This window comes from Gymnoscopelus microlampas (assembly GCF_963454915.1).
Source record: "Gymnoscopelus microlampas genome assembly, chromosome: 4".
NCBI classification, from domain to species: domain Eukaryota; kingdom Metazoa; phylum Chordata; class Actinopteri; order Myctophiformes; family Myctophidae; genus Gymnoscopelus; species Gymnoscopelus microlampas.
In genome coordinates this window covers 5,710,898-5,734,071 of record NC_139941.1, presented here as the reverse complement: position 1 = coordinate 5,734,071, position 23,174 = coordinate 5,710,898, and the positions used below count along the sequence as shown (strand labels likewise).

At 40.3% G+C, this 23,174-nt stretch overlaps 1 long non-coding RNA gene across 2 annotated transcripts in view; it reads right to left on the bottom strand.

Moving 5' to 3' along the window:
- Positions 1-4,213: 4,213 nt before the first annotated feature.
- The window catches only part of LOC311043588, a 39,321-nt gene continuing 20,360 nt past the window's right edge, over positions 4,214-23,174 (bottom strand). The window contains exons 3-4 of one of the 2 annotated variants that reach the window (XR_014600616.1): positions 21,011-21,064; positions 4,216-4,285 (exon numbers count right to left, since the gene is read on the bottom strand). This is a non-coding gene — a long non-coding RNA (uncharacterized lncRNA). Of the gene's footprint in view, positions 4,286-21,010; positions 21,065-23,174 lie in introns of both variants that reach the window. The other variant, XR_014600615.1, reaches the window with a different exon arrangement.

Here is a 23,174-nt window from a genome sequence, read left to right as displayed (position 1 = left end):
GGCACGAAACGTTTCACACTTGAACTTTGGACCTCTGCCTACAAAAATTTCCAACGGATTTTCCATAAGTGAAAAAATGCAGAAGTTAGGAGCCAATGACTGTTTTTCATATAATTCAAAATGGTGGGAGATCTAAAGGTCAGAGGTCAAAAGTCAGAGTGTGAAAGTTGTTCAGCATGAGGAGACGCATATGTGTATCCAAGTTTCATGGCTCTAGGTCAAACAGGGCATGAGTTGTACCTGTTCAAAGTTGGCATTTTCAATTGAGTGCTATAGCGCCACCTTTTGACGAAAGATTGTGAGAATTATTTTTTGATCGTTTTTCATGACCATCTACCATATGGCCGAGTTTCGTAAAAAGCGACTGCACGGTTCAGCCAGAACTGCGAAAAGTGGCAGAAGAAGAAGAAGTGACAGAATACTGCCAATAACAATACGGTTCCAGAGCAGAGCTCTGGCCCCGTAATTAAAGGAGACATCCGGTCATTTTAAGTGTTATGTTTGATGTGCGTCAAATCACTTACCGACGTAGAAATGAAAATCGCGTGAATGCTGGTTGCCTGTTTCTCTCCCGACCTGGCAACCTGGGGCTGCCATGCAGAGAGATAAGCAGCCCCAGCATTAGCTCGTTCTGTTATTAGCCGTTAGCTTCTCGGAGTTTTAGCGCCTGTTACATTATCATGGGACTCAACAATGAGTACTAGAAGCAAAAAAACAGACTTTGCATTTGTTAAAATAGGCGAATTTGGGCTATCCAGCATCCTACTATCATGCCAACGGTGGGGGTCGATAGGGGGATTTGTGGAGTCACGCGATTTTCATTTCTACGTCGGTAAGTGATTTGACGCACATCAAACATAACACTTAAAATGACCGGATGTCTCCTTTAAAATTGTATCTGACAAATCATTGCATGTTTTTAAAAGACAGAAGGTTTTAATACAACTGAATGTCTTTCATACTTTGAACAAGGAATAAACACATTGATATGAATTGTGGTCATACAAACTTGAACAGCATTTCTTTGTAACCAAAGACACTTTGACTGTTCCTGAAATAAATCACATTATTATTCAATGTCTCTGGAAATGAACATTCTGAATTTAAGCTGCTTTTAAACATAACATCCTCTCTGTCAGGTGGAAACATCATGTGTCCAAAACTGTTCCTTTTTCATTATTATTTTAAAAACCTTTTTAAATGGTGAAAATAGCCGATCTACAAGCTTCTTACTGGTGCGTTGTGAGCTTGTAGATCTGCTATTTTCACTACTTTAGGCTATTTGAAAATAGAAGATCTACAAGCTTGCGACGCGCTGTGAGCTTGTAGATCTGTTCTAGGTTTCTGACTATACTGTATGTTTCAATGTGCTTCTATTTCCTGTTCAGTGCTCACATCCGGTCTAAAGCCAGCCTACTGTATCCGCTCATTTCCACTCACACATAGGGTGCATCCACACATAAGATGCAAGTTGGCTCTAGTTGTCACAAGCCCATGCAGCACTTCCGGACATTTCCGGCCGTTACTTTGATCTTTTAATCTTCCAGGGCTTTGAGCAGCTGGTGGGCTGTGAAGTTTTTCGGGAGTGTAGTTGTTATGACTAGTGCTATTTGTACAAGTGAGGACAGAGGAATAACACTACTAACTCAATATGAAAACATTATACATGTACAATATAAAATATTAATATTATCCATATTATCCAGCAATATGAAAAGTGCACCTTGACAAAATGAAAACATCATCATATTATTATGAATAGTAATAACCACATGAACCCCAGCATGGGGGGAACATAAGCCAAAAATAGCAGATCTACAAGCACACAACGTGTCACCCTGCGCCGCGTTGTGTGCTTGTAGATCTGCTATTTTTGGCAGAGAGATTTGGTGTTGACAGAAAAAAAACGTCAAAGAAATGTAGGTCAGTTTTTATTGAGAATAGAGGGTTTAAGTTAGGCTACATTACATCAATAATTATGAATGACAGATTCATATGAATTCAAATGTTTTGCCGCTAGATGGCGACCTAAGACATTATAATGAAGCATTGTGTTAAGCAGAGAGACTCCTTCATAATAAGTAACTTCCAGCAAACGTATATTTTAATGTTAATGTTAACTTATTATTAACATTAAAACGTACTTTGCTGTTATAAAATGTGCACCGTGTCAATTATCATTGTACTCACTATCATTGGTGGAAAAAGTACTCACATTTTGTACTTAAGTAAAAGTATCAATACTGCTATTCTTTATTATGCTCATAAGCTATTCAGATGAGATAAAGTAAACAGTGCAAAGTATTCAGGCCATTCACCACAAATAAATAAGGATAAGGGTTTACATTTATTGAAATACAAGTGCATGTGTTATGCAGTGGTGGAAAAAGTATTGTTGTTGTTTACTTAAGTAAAAGTATCAATACTATAATGTAGAAATACTCTGTTACAACAAGTAAAAGTCCGGAATTCTAAATGAGTAAAAGTACAAATGTATTAGTAGCCAAAAATAGCCAATTTACAAAGTCATAACGCGTCGCAGCACGAAGCGCTGTGAGCTTGTAGATTTGAAGATTTTTGGTAAAGAGATTTGGTGTTGACAGAAAAAAGCGTAGAAGAAATGTAAGTCCACACAAAAGGAAGTTCCATCCACTCCCATGATATGAGAAAAACCTGTAAGACCGTCCTGATGCGACAAGTTGATCCGGGTTCCACTGTGGTAAACTATCACCCAGCAGTGATAGACACAAACCAATAGGACAGATACGTCCTGTGTTCTCTACACTGTGGTAAACTATCACCCAGCAGTGATAGACACAAACCAATAGGACAGATATGTCCTGTGTTCTCTCCACTGGGCGGGTTTGTCTCTTGTAGTTTTCTTGCAGCCAGAACAAACACATAACACATGCATAAATGTAAACGTCCTTATTTATTTGTGGTGAATGGCCTGAATACTTTGCACTGTTTAGTTTATCTCATCTGAATAGCTTATGTGAGCACAATAAAGAATAGCAGAATAATACATTAAATTACTGTTTGTTGATGTGGCCAACGAGACCAACGTTATTTTGGTCTCCTTTTAGTTTGTTTAAATGTGTTTTCTTTATTGCTTGTCAGAATTAACTTACTTGTTAACTATGTTATTCCCTTAAATGCTTCTTTTTTTGTTACGTTTTATTTTACCTTACTTTTATATGTTATGCTCTAACATACTGCTGTTCAGCACTTCGTAAAGTGCTATATAAATACATTTATTATATTATTATGATGTAGCCTACTTAAACCCTCTATTCTTAGTAAAAACAGACTTACATTTCTTGGACGCTTTTTTTCTGTCAACACCAAATCTCTTTACCAAAAATAGCCAATCTACAAGCTCACAACGATACGTGCTGCGATGCGCTGTGAGCTTGTAAATCGGCTATTTTTGGCTTATATTCCCCCATATGCCGGGGTTCATGTGGTTAAAGGACGACTTCACCGCTTTTCAACCTATCTTCATATAATAGGTCCTCACTAATATTCATGATAAAATGCTACCATTTTTTTCTACTCGGTCTGTGTCTCATAGGAGGACTGTGGACAGTCCAGAAACCGTCTACCAGTGACATCATCGTTAGGCATGATTTTTTTTTTCCAACAAGATTTCACATTTCTTATTTAGATTTTTATTAACACGAGAACAATGGCTTCTTTTATTGCATTGCAACTTTCCAGGAATAGAAAGCCTGCAGTTTCTATTAGCTTGGATTCCCCATTGATGATGTCACTGGTAGACGGGACTCTGAACTGTCCACAGCCCTCCTCTGAGACACAGACCGAGTAGAAAAAAATGGTACCATTTTATCATGAGTATTAGTGAGGACCTATTATATGAAGATAGGTTGAAAAGCGGTGAAGTCGTCCTTTAATACTATTCATATATTAATTATGTTTTCATTTTGTCAAGGTGCACTAATGTTTTCATATTGCTGGATAATATGGATAATATTAATATCTTATATTGCACATGTATAATGTTTTCATATTGAGTAGTGTTATTCCTCTGTCCTCACATGTACACATAGCACTAGTCAATGAACTACACAAAACAAGCCCAAAATATGGCCATATATTCCTAACATTAGTTAATATTAGATGCATATATCATCATACTATGTAGGTCTATAATAATGCATGTTTTGGTTATGTATTATAACATTACACACTTACTTGAACTGTCAGTCAATATGATTGACACTCCTCCCCAAAGCCACAGCGTCTCTGCATTTTCCCCAGAACTCTGGAAAAAAACAAGACAAAAGTCTCACGATTTAAGCAGACTTGGCAACACTGGTTAAGACTATGAAGATTGTTTAGCCTTACTTCAATAATAGTAATGATAATAATAATGATAATAATTATATTTTTGTTGCAGTAGTAGGATGAGTGAAGACTGAGAAGCTTGTTTGAGAAAACACGACCCCTCACATATTAGAAGAGCAGTCACCAGAAGCAGAGATGTGTGTTTTAATGAGTCTAACATTCATTAGAAGGACAATATCAGTCACTAGAAGCAGAGACGTGTGTTTTAATGAGTCTAACATTCATTAGAAGGACAATATCAGTCACCAGAAGCAGAGACGTGTGTTTTAATGAGTCTAACGTTCATTAGAAGGACAATATCAGTCACTAGAAGCAGAGACGTGTGTTTTAATGAGTCTAACGTTCATCAGAAGGACAATATCAGTCACTAGAAGCAGAGACGTGTGTTTTAATGAGTCTACGTTCATTAGAAGGACAATAGCAGTCACTAGAAGCAGAGATGTGTGTTTTAATGAATATAACATGATTAAAATGGAGTTTGAAGTTACAATGGGTTTGCAAAGGCAGGGGGCTTGTCTGATAAAATGAAAATAAAATATCTAAATATTGAATTTGCAACTTATAAACTGCAACTTATAAGCCTGAGCCAACGTTAAAATGATCCTAAACATGTTTGTCAGAGAGATAGTTAAGATAAGTTGTAACTGTCTGTCTGTCTGTCTGTCTGTCTGTCTGTCTGTGGAAAGACACACACCTTCACTGATGTAGGATCTGATCCAAATGGACCCTTACAGGTCTGTAACTCTCTGAGTTAAATTGACACTGAATAAATGGCATCCATGGCATGACAGACAGACAGACAGACAGACAGACAGACAGACAGACAGACAGACAGACAGACAGACAGACAGGCATAGGGAGCAGACTGATAACCTCGTCCCATTGGCTACTGTAAACGCCAGTCAATATGTGTGACATGTCCCGCCCTAGCTGTTGCCAGGCAAAATGTCTGCTCAGTGTGTTGAAACCATAGACCGTATAAATGAGATGGACAAACCCACTCCGCTGCTTTCTACAGACCGAAAATGAAGCCGTTGTACCAAGACTGTAGGTCCGCCATCTTTCAATACGCGTCAGAATGAGTCCAGACCATTATTGGTTGGGTAGCTTGTCAATCAAGAGCGGGGGGCGGGGAATGAATGCTATTGGTTGTGTAGCTTGTCAATCAAATCATCCCGCCCCTCCTAGAGAATAGCCTACTTTATCGTCAATTTTATAATAAATAGGACCATAATTTAGCAAAACGTATATCCTGATGATTGAAAGGAGACTTTAAACTAGCGACTGGAAGCATATAGAATTTATGACAATTTTTATTACAGTAAGAAAATCTAGTCTAAAGTTTGTCAAAAAACCCATTCACTTACAAATAAATTCTTTCTGACTCCACAGGTCGGCGCAGGGTAAAACAGCGCCACTCTGGCCATTTTGTCGGCCTCATCGTAAATATCTCAGACTTGCCCCTTGGTTGAAACTAAGCTCACTTCCTGTTGTCTGTGATGACAGGAAGCAGCTTCTCTACAGTCAGCGGGCCGGGCAGACGCCATTGACGCGCATGGGAGCCAAAATGTGTGACACTGTATAATGTTATTGAGGGTCTGAGCAGAGGCATGTATAGTGTGAGTGTGTGTGTGTGTGTGTGTGTGTGTGTGTGTGTGTGTGTGTGTGTGTGTGTGTGTGTGTGTGTGTGTGTGTGTGTGTGTGTGTGTGTAGTGATATGGACCCTCCCATGCAGTACTCCTTCACTGATAAACATAACTGACACCTATCAATCATACAGCTCTCTCCCCTCTCCTCTCCCCTCCCCTCCCCCAAAAGTCCCCCACATTACTCATTATGCAGAATGTCCCAAGTTTTCAAATGTACAAAATGTATAAAAATCCTTTGAAAATAGCAGATCTAAAAGCTCACAATGCGTCACATCGCAACACTTTGTGAGCTTGTAGATCGGCTATTTTCAAATGGCTGAAATGTATATAGGGCTGAAGTGGTTATGTATTTTTGTAATAATAATCACAATCTACGAAGTAACTAGTAAGTAATGTTTTCAAATAATTGTAGTAGAGTAAAAGTATAATTTGCCTCTGAGATGTAGTGGAGTAGAAGTAAAAGTACTTTTTTATGTCCAATGTTTTTGTATTTAAGTTCATAAAGTTAACATAAGTATAACTAAATGCATTTGAAATGAAATAAAACATGATATTTTTCAGGATTCTAATTAAAAAATTGTAAAAAAAAATAAAAATAATTCCAATTCAAAAATATAGCTGCAAGCAGCGATAATACGGGGCCAGTGAATAGAGAGAGAGAGAGACATGGAAACGGAATAGATTGAAGAGAGAGAGAGTGACATGGAAACAATAGATTGATGAGAGAGAGAGATGGAAACATAATGGTTTGATTGGACATCTCAACCTACTGCCATTAACAGGATTCGAACTCTCTCTCAACTCTCAAGACTAATAGGCTGCAACACTACCTATAGTGCTATAGCTTTGTCCAGGCTGATATTGTCTGTTGAAGATCATAAACTCTTGCCTTCTTTCATGAACTAAGCCCCTGTTTCACTAACACTAAGATCACTCCATTTACCAATGAAGAAATTGTACATCTCCTCAGAACCAAAACTAGTGAAAGTAGCCGATCTACAAGCTCACAAACCATGAAAAGTTGTGAGATTGTAGATCAGCTATTTTCAGAATGAAGTATGTCATACGTTGAAAAAACGTACTCTCAAATAAGCATTTCAGGTTATCTTTACCATTTGCACATGTATTCATTGATACAGTCATGTTGTTTGCAATTCAACTTAAATTAAGTCTGCATCAAGTGAATCTTGAACTGGCGACCTTGAGATTGTGAGGCATTCATTTAAGGGAGACGCCATTGGCCCAACAGACAAGCAACTGTGAAAAAGGAGATCACACAGATGATACAGTTTCACGCAAATAGCTGAAAAATCCTGGGTTTAAGTGTTTTTCAAACTGCTCAAAATTGCGGACAATCTAAGGGCGGAGCTTACTGGTCAAAGCGATAGATGTGTTCCTCATGAGTCAAGGCACAAGTGTAAGCAAGTTTCACGACTTTCGGCCAAACGAGGCATGACTTTTGCCTGTTTAAATTTTGCATTTTCAAAAAATTGCTATGCGCCCCCCTTTGGCCAATTGGAGTGAGATTGGTTTCAGTGATATTTGGAATGACTCTCTACATTATACTGCAACGTTTCAAAGAAATGTGAGTCTTGCATGTATGTGTTAGGGGCAGATGAATAATTTTCATAAAACTGCAAAAGTTAAAATCTATTTCCTCCTGGGATTTTTGAGTAATCTGCACAAAACATTTCACACATGAATTTAGGACCTTTGCCGACAAAACAAAAGCGGCGGATTTTCCATAAGTGAAAAAATGCAGAAGTTATGAGCCAATGGCTGTTTTTCATATAATTCAAAATGGTGGGCGATCTAAAGGTCAGAGGTCAAAAGTCAGACCACAAAAGTTGTCGGGCATGAAGAGACGCATGTGTGTATCGAAGTTTCATGGTTGTAGGTCAAACAGGGCATGAGTTGTACCTGTTCAAAGTTGGCACTTTCAATTGAGTGCTATAGCGCCACCCTTTGACGAATGAGTGTGAGAATTATTTCTTGGTAGTTTTTCATGAGCATCTACCATATGGCCGAGTTTCGTAAAAAGCGTATGCACGGTTAAGCCAGAACTGGCAAAAACAAGTATTTTTCAAACTGCTCAAAATTGCGGAAAATCTAAGGGCGGAGCTTAATGGTCAAATCGATACGTGTGTTCCTCATGAGTCAAGGCACATGTGTAAGCAAGTTTCACGACTTTCGGCCAAACGAGGCATGACTTATGCCTGTTTAAAGTCTGCCTTTTCAAAAAATTGCTATAGCGCCCCCTTTTGGCCAATTGGAGTAAGATTGGTTTCAGTGATATTTGGAATGACCCTGTACATTTCTGCAAAGTTTCAAAGAAATGTGAGTCTGCATGTATGTTTTAGGCACAGATGAATAATTTTCATAAAACTGTAATAGTTCAAATCTATCTCCTCCTGGGATTTTTGAGCAATCTGCACGAAACGTTTAACACTTGAACTTTGGACCTCTGCCTACAAAAATTTCCAACGGATTTTCCATAAGTGAAAAAATGCAGAAGTTAGGAGCCAATGACTGTTTTTCATATAATTCAAAATGGTGGGAGATCTAAAGGTCAGAGGTCAAAAGTCAGAGTGTGAAAGTTGTTCAGCATGAGGAGACGCATATGTGTATCCAAGTTTCATGGCTGTAGGTCAAACAGGGCATGAGTTGTACCTGTTCAAAGTTGGCATTTTCAATTGAGTGCTATAGCGCCACCTTTGGACGAAAGATTGTGAGAATTATTTTTTGATCGTTTTTCATGACCATCTACCATATGGCCGAGTTTCGTAAAAAGCGACAGCACGGTTCAGCCAGAACTGCGAAAAGTGGCAGAAGAAGAAGTGACAGAATACTGCCAATAACAAAACAGGTCCAGAGCTGAGCTCTGGCCCCGTAAATAGCAGATCTCCAAGCTCAAAATGCATGTGTTTTGAGCTTGTAGATCGGCTATTTTTGTTACTTTTGTGGGAGAATGGTCCGGTATATGCAATGTGTCCCTCTGGAGTGATTGTGTAAATGTAAAATTTGTACCAAATTTTTGTGGAAAAAAAAATTGAAAAAAAACCCCCACATTTGTGTGTACATTAAATGTAAAATTTGGTTCAAACACTCTTTGAGTTAAATTGACACTGTGAATAAATGGCATCCATGGCAGATCTGCAAGCTCACCCCCATGCAGACAGATAGACAGACAGACAGACAGACAGGCATGGGGAGCAGACTGATAACCTCGTCCCATTGGCTACTGTAAACGCCAGTCAATATGTGTGACATGTCCCTCCCTAGCTGTTGCCAGGCAACATGTCTGCTCAGTGTGTCGAAACTAAGCTCACTTCCTGTTGTCTGTGATGACAGGAAGCAGCTTCTCTACTCTGACCACACGTCTCTGCACTTCCCTTTTCTTCCTCTCTTTGCGATGTTTAATGTTCATGAGTGATGAATTGAATGACAGGACCACAATGTGTTATCCTTTTAGCATCATTGTAACATCACACTGTACTGTGACCAATATAAGAGCAATTATGACAAGATGCATATTTAGTTGTTGTCATGTCAAATAGGAAATGTATTTGTCTCTTCAGCAACTCTGCAGAGATGGTGAAGAAAGGGAACTTTGAAAGACTCTTTCAGACAAACCACACATCATGTGACTAGATTTTTACAGCTAAAAAGTGAAGTGAGAAAAACTAATAAGGAACTGAAGCTCAACCATGTGAAGCCAACATGAAACTTGATCCAGTGTCATGAGTATTTTAACAGTAATGCTGTGTTCACACCAAAATAACGCCTTTATAAAAAAACGCCTATACTCCATTTGACTTGGCGTTTTTTGATCAAACTGGGCGTGTCCAAGGAGCTGTCACTCAAGTCTCCTCAAGTGAGCATTTTCGAGGCGAGACGAAAACGGGCTGTGCGAAGCAGAACGCATTATGAAGTCAAAAATGAAAAATAGCAGCTGCAGATGAGAAATAAGTCTATATTTAGTTACTACATAACCTATTTATGGAAAACAAATCTACTGAATGTTTATAAACAAGCTGCTAAATAACTGAACGGGCATTCTGGTCGCTACCACCCCACGCTGCTCTCCATGAACCCGTCATAGGGCACTCTGTCACCGGGAGCACCGCTCGGTGTTTCCCCATGCTAGAACTGACCAGAGCGAACTTAAATCTTAATAAAAAAGCACAAACTACCTACTTCACAAGAATAATGTTGGTGTAATTAGGAGATTCGACAGGGAATCTATATTTTATATACACAAATTAACAAGTTAAAGAAAAAAATCACGTTGCAGAATTTCCTGCTTTTTTGTCTCTCGTCTCGCCGCTCAGCAGCTGCTGTCTTGGGGCAGAGGTGACTGCGGGAGTCCCGCTACCCCCAAGGCCGGAGCCGGCGTAGACAGACAGTTTATTTCATAGTTTGATGCTTCGCTATTAGTGGAGCGACATCATTATATATACACTGATTAAATACAATGTTGGTGTAATTAGGAGATTCGACAGGGAATCTATATTTTATATACACAAATGAACAAGTTAAAAGAAAAAATGTCCCGGTTTTCCGTGGACTGTCACTGTCGGCCTGCTGCTTGTCTCACCGCAGAGATGACAGCGGGAGCCCCTCGCCTCTCCCCAGGGGAGAGGGCTCGCAGGATTGATGCCTGTTCATAGCTAAAGTAGTAGCACTTTAATTCATAGTTTGTTGCTTCGCTATACTGGAGCGACATTATTATTATATATATTATATATTATCCCCAGGCCGAGCTGACTGACACACACACACACACACACACACACACACACACACACACACACACACACACACACACACACACACACACACACACACACACACACACACACACACACACACACACACACTTGACAACTTTAGTTACTAGTTAGTTACTATGTGGATTTTGATTATTATTACAAAACCACTTCAACCCTATATACATTTCGGACATTTGAAAATAGCAGATCTACAAGCTCACAATGTGTAATATATAGATATATATGTATATAATGTGTGTGTGTGTGTGTGTGTGTGTGTGTGTGTGTTATAGGCCTATCAGTTATTATTATTATAAACGATCTATCTATCTATCTATCTATCTATATCTATCATATGCATAGGTCTATATTCTGATTTATGTGGTTTATCCATCTATCTGTCAACTTTTGCAATGAGATGAAACGATTCATTGATGCCTGAACGCAACAAACCAATGGAAATGATTCCCTCACAAAACTTTCCCTCACTTTTACTTTTCGCGGGCAACAAATGGTATAAATAAAGGGGTTTTCAAGACTCTTGTCATAGCGATAACATGGATCATCAGCAGCGGATCACACGTCGGAGGCTTTTGATCATCCTTGCCGCCCTGGAAGATGAGGAAACGCGGGAGCAACCCCTGCCTCGCCAGCGGTCTGTTTGGGTCCACAGTATCCTCCAGACCCGTTTCGAGCGGGGTGAATTTCACACGCTGGTTCGGGAGCAGATGTTGGATCGAACCCGTTTCCAAGAAGCTTTCAGGCTTTCTGTGGCCCAGTTTGAGGAGCTATTGGCAAGAGTGGGACCACGCATTGCCAGGATGGACACAAATTACCGCCGAGCCATACCCCCAGCTGAACGGCTCGCGATTTGTCTCCGGTGAGATCTCTTTTATTCTAGCAACATGCAAATAAGTATAGTTATTTATTTATTTAGCTTATAGCGTATTCTAGAACATTGGTTCTCAAAGTGGGGTCCGGGGACCCCCAGGGGTACTTGAGGGGATTCCAGGGGGTACCCAGCAAAATGTGTTAATTTAGCATCACAATAATTATGACCTTTTATACTTTGGCTATTCAAAAATAGCAGATCTACAAGCTCATAGCGCGGCACCGACTGCCGCGCGATGAGCTTGTAGATCTGCTATTTTTGAAAAACCGTGAACATTTGTGCAAACCTTTGAATATATATATATATATTTTTTAATCAAACATTTGTTGCTCAAATCTTTGCTTCTGGGGGTCCCTGGAACAAAATATTTGAGATGGGGGTCCGCGGCCAGATACATATCATTTTGGGGGTCCTTGACATGAAAAAGTTTGAGAACCACTGTTCTAGAACCAAGTGAAGTGCTTTTTACGTTTTCTGTATTATTCTTATGTGGTGGAAATCAACAATGTACATGATGCTAAAGTAGTAATGTGTTCAGGTCAATTTAGAGTAATTTTACCTAACTTTAGTATTTCCATTTGTCGATGATTTGACTTCTACTAGGCCTAGAGTAAAAAAAAAATACAAAAAAATGTTAAAACTATTTGCTACATTGAGGAAGCAAATATTGTACTTTTGACTTGTGGTGCATTCATTTTAGTACAAAACAAAACAAGATGACCTTTTGCTCTATATAATATAATATATAATAATAATGATAATAACAATGATAATAATAATAACTCAATATTTTTCAATTGTGTTTTCAAGCCTCTTGGCCACTGGAGACAGCTACCGGACCATAGCTGGCAGCTACCGTGTGGGCATCTCCACTGTGTCTGGGCTGGTGCCAGAGGTTGCCAAAGCCATCTGGGAGTGTCTGGTTGGTGACTTCATGGCTGTACCCACCACAGATGACTGGCGTGCCATCGCTGCTACCTACCAGCGACGTTGGAACTTCCCAAACTGTGTCGGAGCCATAGACGGGAAGCATGTCGTCATCCAGGCCCCCCCGGCAACCGGCTCACAGTTCCACAACTACAAGGGGACTTTCTCCTTGGTCCTCTTAGCAGTTGTGGATGCTGTTAAAAACTTCCTGGTGGTCGACGTCGGCAGCTATGGAGGTTCCAGCGACGGTGGGGTTCTGGCACACTCTGCCTTTGGTCAGCGCCTGGTGGATGGCACCCTCTACCTCCCTGGAGACGCTCCGCTTCCTGGGGCAGAAGACTTGGGCCGGCAACCCCATGTCTTTGTGGCAGATGAGGCCTTCCCTCTTCGCCGCAACCTCATGCGGCCATTCCCCGGGGTTCACCTCACCAGGAAGCAGAGGGTCTTCAACTACCGGCTGTCCCGTGCCAGACTGGTGGTGGAGAACGCCTTCGGCATCCTGGTAGGCCAGTGGAGGATGTACCATCGGGTCATTGCCCTCCACCCAGACAACGCAGATGCCTGCGTCAAGGCCACGTGCATCCTGCACAACTTCATGAGGAGACGCACCAGCCGTGGACCTGCTGCTGCTCGACGACCAGCTGTGGACCTGCCCGTGGAGGGAGAGGCTCCGGGGCTTCGTAGGCTTGGCAGAGTGGGCAACAACAACGCTGCACGAGAGCCCCTCTTCAGGAGAGAATGCTTCGCCTCGTACTTCTCTGGAGTGGGTGCTGTTCCTTGGCAGGATGGCGTGGCTTAGTCCAACACAAAGGCTCTTTTAAGAGCCACCCCCATATTCCAATGAAAGAGTATAATTCTACTAAACATATGAAAACCCCCCTTTCCTAAAGACATTCCATTAAGTAACAAGTATGCACAAGCACATAAAAGGGCACATAAAAGGGCCACTCGTATTCAGATGAAAGATCAGGTAATTCTACACCAGTACATGTCAAACTTTCCTAAATATGTAGAATATGCACGAGCACACATGGGCGTTTTTAAGAACCGGCCATTTTCAAATAAATCTAATATTTTGAGTATTCCTGGCACACTGAATAAATTGTTTGGCAGAAGGAATCACTGTGCAATGCAGTTATGCAAGAACATGTTTAATAACAATACAAAAACACAATTATGAGGTATTTTAACTTTATTGGAGTACTTCCAATTTTCAATACTTCTACTCCACTACATATTGTACTTTTACTCCAGTGCAATTATTTGAAAAGTAAAAAAAAGGAAACAAACAAAATAAATAGCCGACCTACAAGGTCACCAAACAATAGTGCAAAAAAGCCTTGCCACAGGTCAGAGGAGAATGTCCAAAAATAGCAGATCTACAAGCTCATAGCTCAAGCTCAGCTATGAACTTGAGCTATGAGTTTGTAGATTTGCTATTTTTGAAAATCGTTGAACATATTTATGTATATATTTATTTATTTTTTAAAGACAACATTTTTAACTCAAATCTTTGCTTCTGGGGGTCCCTGGAACAAAACTATTTTCAGATGCGGGTCCATGGCCAAATACATACATTTTGGGGGTCCTTGACATGAAAAAGTTTGAGAACCACAATATATTATTGCAATATAACTTCCTTCAAAAAACTGTTAGGATTTAGAACACATTTGTGGAATCCCCCAGAATAGCAGATCTACAAGCTCATATCGCGGCACTCGGTGCAGCGCTATGAGCTGGGAGGGGAGGTGTAGTATGTACTGATAACATGGATTCACTCTCACGTTCCTCCCCGGTATCAGTCTGGACTTCGCCGCAAGGGAGCAAGTATGAGAAATCATCAATGCATTTCAACTGCTGTCCGTACAACAGTGAAAAGCATCCAAATCATTTTCTGATTTCTCATACTCGCTCCCTATGGGCCGAAGTCCAGACTGATACCGGGGAGGAACGTGAGAGTGAATCCACGCTATCAGTCTGGCCAATGCCAGGCTAGGTGTAGTGTGTTTTGGAGGGGAGCTGTAGTGTGTTTATTTTTTTACAAAAAAAAAGCACACTGCAGTCCCTGCTCTCCCAGTTCCTTGAACAACTGATTGTTGACTACCTGCAGTATGTTCATCTTTACCACAGCCTTCCCCCTGGCCGACAACGTCTTCACTGTGTGGGCAATGCCCAGAAAGTAGTGGTCGTCCCCATCCAGAGCCTGCGGAACAGTGTGAGGGACAGAGGGTCCAGCAGTCTCCGCCATTGCCAACACCAGACTCTCTTGGAAGGCCGTCATGTTCTGGTGCTGGGAGTTTGCCTGATGGCGACGCACCTTTCGGGGCACTGGGACGTCCTCCTCATCCTCAGACATCTGAAAGTCAGATAGCCCCAAATCTGGATTGTCCTGGGTCTAGAACCGGGCGATACGGACAAAATGAAATATCACGTTACTTTTGGTCAGTCATATAAGATTTGAAAATAACATAAAAGCTCATGACAAAAGTTTTGTTAGGCTTAATCTGTGATTGATTGATTTGTGAAATAGCGTGAATGTGGTATGTGGTAGCTGTCATTGCAGGTTGTACAGCTATAGGTTTTCAAATTACCTCCACCTCCCTGTGGCATTTAGTTCATATTGTTATAGGTTGATTCTGTGTATTGTACTGTGGTTCTATGGATTATACTATGATTCTGTGTATTGTACTGTGGTTCTATGGATTGTACTATGATATGTGGTAGTTTAATTGAAGGTTCAATGTTTATGTAAAACTGTATTTATGCTCTGCTCTGGGGGTTGTGTGATTGAATATCTGTGACATGTTTGCACAGGGAATCTTTAATATCACAAGAGCAGAGTCAGACCGCCAAACTTGAATACAATATCATTGCATATATGGTAAATGGTTAATATGGTAATGGTTAATAAATGGTAAATGGATAATCAATGGTCTGGTTATTTCTCAGCTGAAGTGTCTAAATGAACTGAGATTATTAGGGTTTAATTGAAGATTCTTCTGAACATGTATTCGATTGCTTTGTGATCAATTCAAACACTTTAATTTTAAAATAACAAACATCAGAAAATAGCTTATCTACAAGCTCACTACGTGTGGCGACCTGTGTGCGACATGCTTCCATAGAAGACAATGATGCCTTCTATGGAATCAAAATGACTGCAATCAGTTGTAGCGACTGAGAACTTTAATCCATGTGAATACCTAGTCTCTCCAATATCAATGCAATAATGACATATTTCCCAGCCCTTACCTGGGTTTCTGGGATGTCCTCTTCCGAAAGGGTGCTGGGGTCCTGGGCAGCAGAAGGAGGTAGGGTTGTAGTGCCCTCGGGAGATGGAGATCTACATGTACAGAAAAGAACAAAAATAAATCAGGACAGAATAGGAAACACTAACCATTCAGTCACAAAAGTACATTATAAAGCAATAGACATTTAACCAATTAAAACCTTGATACTTAGTAATCTTAACTTTTCACTCTGTGCTCTTTTTCCCCCTCTACACCAAACCTCTTTGCTGAAAATAGCACTAGGCGTTGTGAGCTTGTAGATTTGCAACAATAACTTTTACTCTTATGTACCTGTACACAGGATGTAACAATAACACAAACCTAGAAGGTAGGCTGCTGCTGGTGCCCTGAGCTGCTGGGCAGTTGAATAGGTTCAGGGTGAACTCATCGGGTACTGGTGGTTGGAAGGTGTGGGGGTGGGTAGCTGCTGCAGCCCTCTTGCAGGAGGCAGTGGCACCAGGCTTTTTAAGTGGTCCTGGAGGCCGCACGACGCCGCTGGTGCCCGGGGAGTTAAATGTGCTTCTGTGCTTTGGTCCTAGTAGGATCAGAAACAGAATCATCTTTATTGTCACATCCAAAGTTTACAGGTGTAAAACAGTGGGGGAAATTTGTTTTAGTGCAAGCTCCATTTTTGAATGTTTCAAGAAAAGAGAAAGGCGAGAGAGGGGGGGGGATTATTAATAAGGAATAAAAAGATAGAAGAGACAACAACGTATCTACATATACGCATAGCATATCCATCCAAAACATATATGTACATGAGATTTCGAAAGGTGCATGAGCATAGCAGCTGGTATCTGTTCCTAGACATTAGTGCAAGAACAGTTTCAGTGCATGTACATGAAGATTATAGTGCAGATTACCCTGGGGGGTAGCAGCGCTCATCTCCATGTTGCCAGTCGTGTCCCTTTTCTCAAGATGGTCCTTCATGAAGGACATGACCGTGGCAAACATCCAGGTCTTAATGGGCACATTGGCCGAGCCACTTGTGCTGCAGTCCTTCACCATTTGCAGGTGTCTTTTGTATCCCTCTTTCAAGGTCTTCCACCTTTTCATGCACTCTACCACTGGGGAATAACACAAAATACATGTCATGTGACCTGAGTAAAGCAGCAGCTACATCATATCAAAATAACAATTATAACATGCATTGTAAAATGATGTATTTATTCATATACATTTAGACATTACAGTGTGCTTGTTATTTGCCAAGTGAACTAGACAGTATGGACAACTAAGTAATGTAGAACTGTGCATGCATGAACATTTCTGCTTTCAGGTGTCAATGTGTCATATCTCAATGTGTGCTTATCTCTCTATTATCCAACTATAACTAATGCAAAGGACTGAGGGCTGTGAAATTACACATAGGAAAAATGCATCTCTCGCTTGCAGATTATGCATGTTGTTGTGCATACATTGCCAGCTACAGATGGAAAATAAAATGCCAGCCATTATCTCAACTGAAATACAGTGATTTATTCTAGTTCAGTCGGATGCAATTGTACTTCCACAAGCAGTATATGGCATCACAAGCACTTGGATGCAAATAGTAGGCCATGATTGATAGAATCGATCAGTATATTGATCAGCATTTTTACAAATCAAACCTCCAAAATATTACAACTTTTCATATATCATAATCAGGTAACATGTTAGCCCTGAGCACTTGTGTACTGTACTTAAGCACAATTTTGAGGTACTTTTACTTTACTGGAGTATTTTCAATACTTCTACTCCACTACATCTCAGAGACAAATATTGTACTTTTACTTTTATTTACAAGCTCACACATGTGAGCTTGTAGATCTACAGCAGGGGTCTTCAACAGGGGGTCCGGGACCCCTAGGGGGTCCTCAGAGTTACTACAGGGGGTCCGCCAAATCTTTGTGTGATGTGATTTTTTTTCTTTTTTACCTTAACCACTTGAACCCTAGCATCCCTTTTCTGAGGAGAACTTTAGCCAAAAAATAGCAGATCTACAAGCTCGTAGCTTGTAGATCTGCTATTTTTGGTAAAGAGTGTAGAGAAACAAAAAGAGCTAATTAAAAAAAAATAAAAAATAGAAGAGAGGGGGTCCCTGCTTCATCTCTCTCTCTCTCTCAGCTAGGGGGTCCCTGGCCTGAAAACGTTGAAGAACCCTGATCTACAGAGTATTTCTACAGTGCAGTATTGATACTTTTACTTAAGTAAGAAATGTGAGTATTATATATTTAGCATTTTTGCTAGTATTTTAACTCACCTTCCTCGCCATATAGCAGACACTTTCTTCCATGAGTCCAGTGTCTTCAACTTGTTTCGGTAGTCGACCAGTGTTTTGTCATACAGTGTGGGGTACTGACTGACCGCAAAGATCAGCCTGTCTTCCCACTTCTGCCTCCTCGCCGTTTTTAATTGTCTTTTGCTTTGTTTTTTTACTTGCTGAGTCTGACTACCTTGCCTGCTGTTACCATCCATTTCTCTCGCCATTTTCACACTTCTTCACCAAGACCGCTCCACAAAGGGGGTGTGTTCAGGTGGGCAGGGTTTCAAGCCAGCTGTTTCCCTGACACCCGACACCACCGTCCTCGGGAAGTCACACAGTGCAAGGATAAAATAGCCGATCTGATCTACTGTACAAGCTCTGCCATTTTCAAAAGATGTTCATACATTTTATAAATTTGAAAACTTGTGAAATGGGACATTCTGCATAATGAGTACTTTTACTTTTGGTACTTTATGTACATTTTCATGCCAATACTTTTGTAGCCTGGGCAGCATTCCATTTTCGGGTATATGATCCGGTCGGGAGCGGAAGTGAAAAAAGAAAAAGTGGCCGGATAGGCAGAACCGGAAAGACGTCTCACCCCAAAATAGGTCCGTGCTAATAAAATCCTTGATGCGGCATTGTTTAGCTTATTTTTTTAATGTAAATGTGCGTGCACTATCCGGAGACTATTTAGCGTCGGTATTATCCCACGGGGAGATTCTATTCCATTTAAACCGCAAAACCGGATAGGCAGAACCGGAAAGAGGATTCTTTTTTCTTTTTTTTTTTCAGTAGGCGTGGTCTAGACCGGATCATATGTTGTCTTCTGGAACGCAGACCAGGCTTTCCTCCGAGGTGGAAAGACTGGTGATGCGAGGTTAATACTTTTGTAGCCTACTTTTACTCAAGTAAATTTGTATTACCAGACTTTTACTTGGAGTGTTTCTATATTGCAGTATTGATACTTTTACTTAAGTAAAAAAAAAAAAACTTTTCCCATCACTGACACACACACACACACACACACACACACACACACACACACACACACACACACACACACACACACACACACACACACACACACACACACACACACACACACACACACACACACACACACTGCAGGCAGCAAGGAGAGCTCCTCTTGCTGGCCGAGAGCAGATAGTGATCTGTTGTGATTTGTCGGTGTCTCGTGATAAATGTTATTATTAATTCATGACAGTATGTAGTAACTTTAATATTGGTTTTGTGTGGGTATGTGTAGTCCAATTCGGCCTTCGGTTTTCATCTACCCCGCTCCGCCCGGTGAAAACCGAGCGAAAAACCGGGCTGTGGTCCACTGACCACAGCGGACCGTGTGGCCTGTCTACCCCCAGCAGGGCGCTCCTTTCCCCGGGGTGAGCTGGTAGAGCGAGGAGCCTGCCTCACGGAACATAACCAGTTTTAACTGCTTTCACGACTTGTTGGTCACATATACTTTTATTTCCGACCATATCTATGCAATGTTCTTGCCAACTCACCATTAATATTACATATACAGCCTTTATTTAAAAAAATAGATTTTTCTTTCGGAAAACTGTCTGCTGCGCCTGCTGCGAGCAGGCTGCGAGCAGCGAGCTGACATTATTTTTTGGCTGAGCGAGGTAGTCCACGCCTACTCAGGTCCTGCTGTGCTCTGATTGGCTAGAATTGCGCTTAATAACGCCGACAGTTTCTAGGCTTCAAAAATAAAAGCGTCAAAGCTCGGGTCTGGGGAGAAATAAAGCACGCCTTTACGTTTAGGCGTTTAAACGCCCATGAGAAATTTTAAAACGCCAATTTGCATAGAGATAACATTGAAAATAAAAGCTTTTTTTCATTAGGCGTTATTTTGGTGTGAACACAGCATTACATCAATCATTGTTGCATTATTATTTGATGTGCATAAAAACTCATTCATAATCAATCTGTCCTTTATTATTCACCTTAAACTAGTGACTAATGTAGTCAGATTTATTTTAATTAAATGATTCACTTATTATTTGAATGATCAGTTATAAGACATAAAAGTGGAGTTGATTTTCTCTTTGCTAAAATACTTCTCACCAGTCATGATAAATGGTAATGAAGTGGAGGCCCAAAATGTTGTCCACCCTTACATAGAGTACTCTATACAGAAGGTCCAGGAGTCCTGGACATCCACACAGGAAACTAAACTAAACACAAATGGACTCAGTGCACTCTAAGAGTTCTGGGGTCCAGGGTGTGATGGAGGTCTTTGACATAAAACAAGTTTGAGATGCAACAGATGTACACGCCCATACATGGTTTACCACACACACACACACACACACACACACACACACACACACACACACACACACACACACACACACACACACACACACACACACACACACACACACACACACACACACACACACACACAGACACACACACACACACACACACCCACCATGTTGGCACAGTGCACATGTATCTTTTCATGTGAGTTTGTAAATCTGCATTTGTATAACTGACAAACATAACTGACACCTATCAATCATGCCTCTCTTCTCCTCCTCATATACAACATGGGAGGCGATTGTGTTGTTGATAATGTTCTAAATATATTTTATCTTTCTAAATATGTTTTGGACAGAACTAGAATAAATCAAATAAAGCATTTTGATTAAAGTTATTTATTAATAATGTGATTAAAGCTGAGCTGCTGATCCATATTTATCTTTAATATTTACACATCACTCAACTCTCCTAAAATGACTCATAATGTAAACGATACACAACCCAAGATGAATATGAATATAAATCATGTTGTTCATTTATTCCATATTTTACATTCCAAGCACATTAAGTCTTACCGTGTTCTTGTGTTGTAAGAAGTGTGTAGCGTGTCAGATGATTGGATACAGGACCTGTCAATAAAGACAACATATTATCAGTAGAGATTGTGATTGGTTTAGAGCTCTGATCCATTCAGGTAGACATGACACACGGATAACATGTACAAAGTTTATCAATAAGTCAAAACAACTGGTGTAAAAATATAGTGAAGCAACACTAATGCATTCAGCCTGGAGTTGAACATACAGTTATATAAACATGTCAGATATACATTATTCCATGTGAAAGGCTTTGCTGAATGTGTGCAGTGGGTCCTTGATCCACCTTCATACAACATACATGTTTATCATGACAGACACTTACTGAGGTTCAGACATCACTACTTATTTATAATGATAAATAAAGATCATTTTGATCATGACAGTAGACTGTTATGATGTTACTGAGGTTCAGACATCACTACTTATTTATAATGATAAATAAATATCATGTTTATCATGACAGTAGACTGTTATGATGTTACTGAGGTTCAGACATCACTACTTATTTATAATGATAAATAAATATCATGTTTATCATGACAGTAGACTGTTATGATGTTACTGAGGTTCAGACATCACTACTTATTTATAATGATAAATAAATATCATGTTTATCATGACAGTAGACTGTTATGATGTTACTGAGGTTCAGACATCACTAATCCTACAAATCATTTTTAGAAAAGTCAGTCAGCCAACCAGCAATGTCTCTGCACTCGTACACGGTCATTGATCATTAGCATATGCACACCATGAGGAAGACCCTTTTTCTCTTCATCACAATTTGACATGTTTATTTGTCGTCATGGTTACAGGCCCCCAACCTATCTCTCTCTCTCTGTGTGTGTGTGTGTGTGTGTGTGTGTGTGTGTGTGTGTGTGTGTGTGTGTGTGTGTGTGTGTGTGTGTGTGTGTGTGTGTGTGTGTGTGTGTGTGTGTGTGTGTGTGTGTGCGTGCGTGCGTGCGTGCGTGCGTGCGTGCGTGCGTGCGTGCGTGCGTGCGTGCGTGCGTGCGTGCGTGCGCGTGTGTGTGTAGTGTTCTAGGTACCAGTTGGAACCTTAATATTTGTAAAGTGTTCTCAGCTATGATCACAGCCTGAGTTTATTTCACTCTAAAAACAATGGTTCTCAAAGGTCAGGGACCTTCAGGGTTCCTTAAAGGGCAAGCCCAGTTTGGTAGAGGTTTGGGTTGTGTATTTACCTTGCCATGATATAACTCCAAAGGTGGACAAGAAATAAAAAATAATCGCTCCATTGATTAGGCAATGGATAATGCATGGGGAGGTGGTCATTATTGAAATTTAAAGCCTGACAGGGTGATTATGCACCGAGGTGCATAACCACCCTGAAGGGCTTTAAATTTCAATAATGACCACCTCCCCATGCATTATCCCGCTTCTTACACGGCTACTTAATATATAAATAAATTGACCCAAAAGTAACAACAAAACGAAGTATTTCCTTGCTTACGCAATGAAAGTATTCCATAAGTATTGGGCTGGGCGGACAAGTTCGCCTCGGAAAACAAATGACAGTATTCCACAAGGTAACCAGAAAAAGCCGATTTGCCTGTAATACCACCCGATCTACTATGAATCACCCCATTCAATGGAAAGGAATTGCTGCAAATGTTCCCATTCAATGGAGTGGAATTGTACAATCTCTGCAACCCCGCTCACCCAGGTTACCGAAATTACTCCTAAAACCCCATTTAATGGAAAGTCTTCTCCATTGGCTGTTCTCTCGGACACCCCGCCCACCTCTTTCAGACTCGGGTTACAAAAATTACTGCAGAAGTCCCATTTAATGGTATTGAGAGGTTGCCATGGCAACATGGGCTAATATTGCGGTGGTTTTAAATGCATTTTGATTATATAACATTTATATTGTCACATTTATAATTTCTTTTTTATTTTCCCTTCCTTCAGTGAATTTATATGATTTATTTTTTTATAATGTATTTATTTATTCATTCTTTAATTTATTTTTTGCTGACCGAAATTGCGTTGCCATTGTGTTTAATTATTAATTATTTAATGATATTGATAATGTAATTTGGGCCATCGTGTTAATTCATTATTAAATGGTAAAAATCAGTTTATTTGTTAAGTTTGGTAAGGGATTATTTTCCAATAATATATA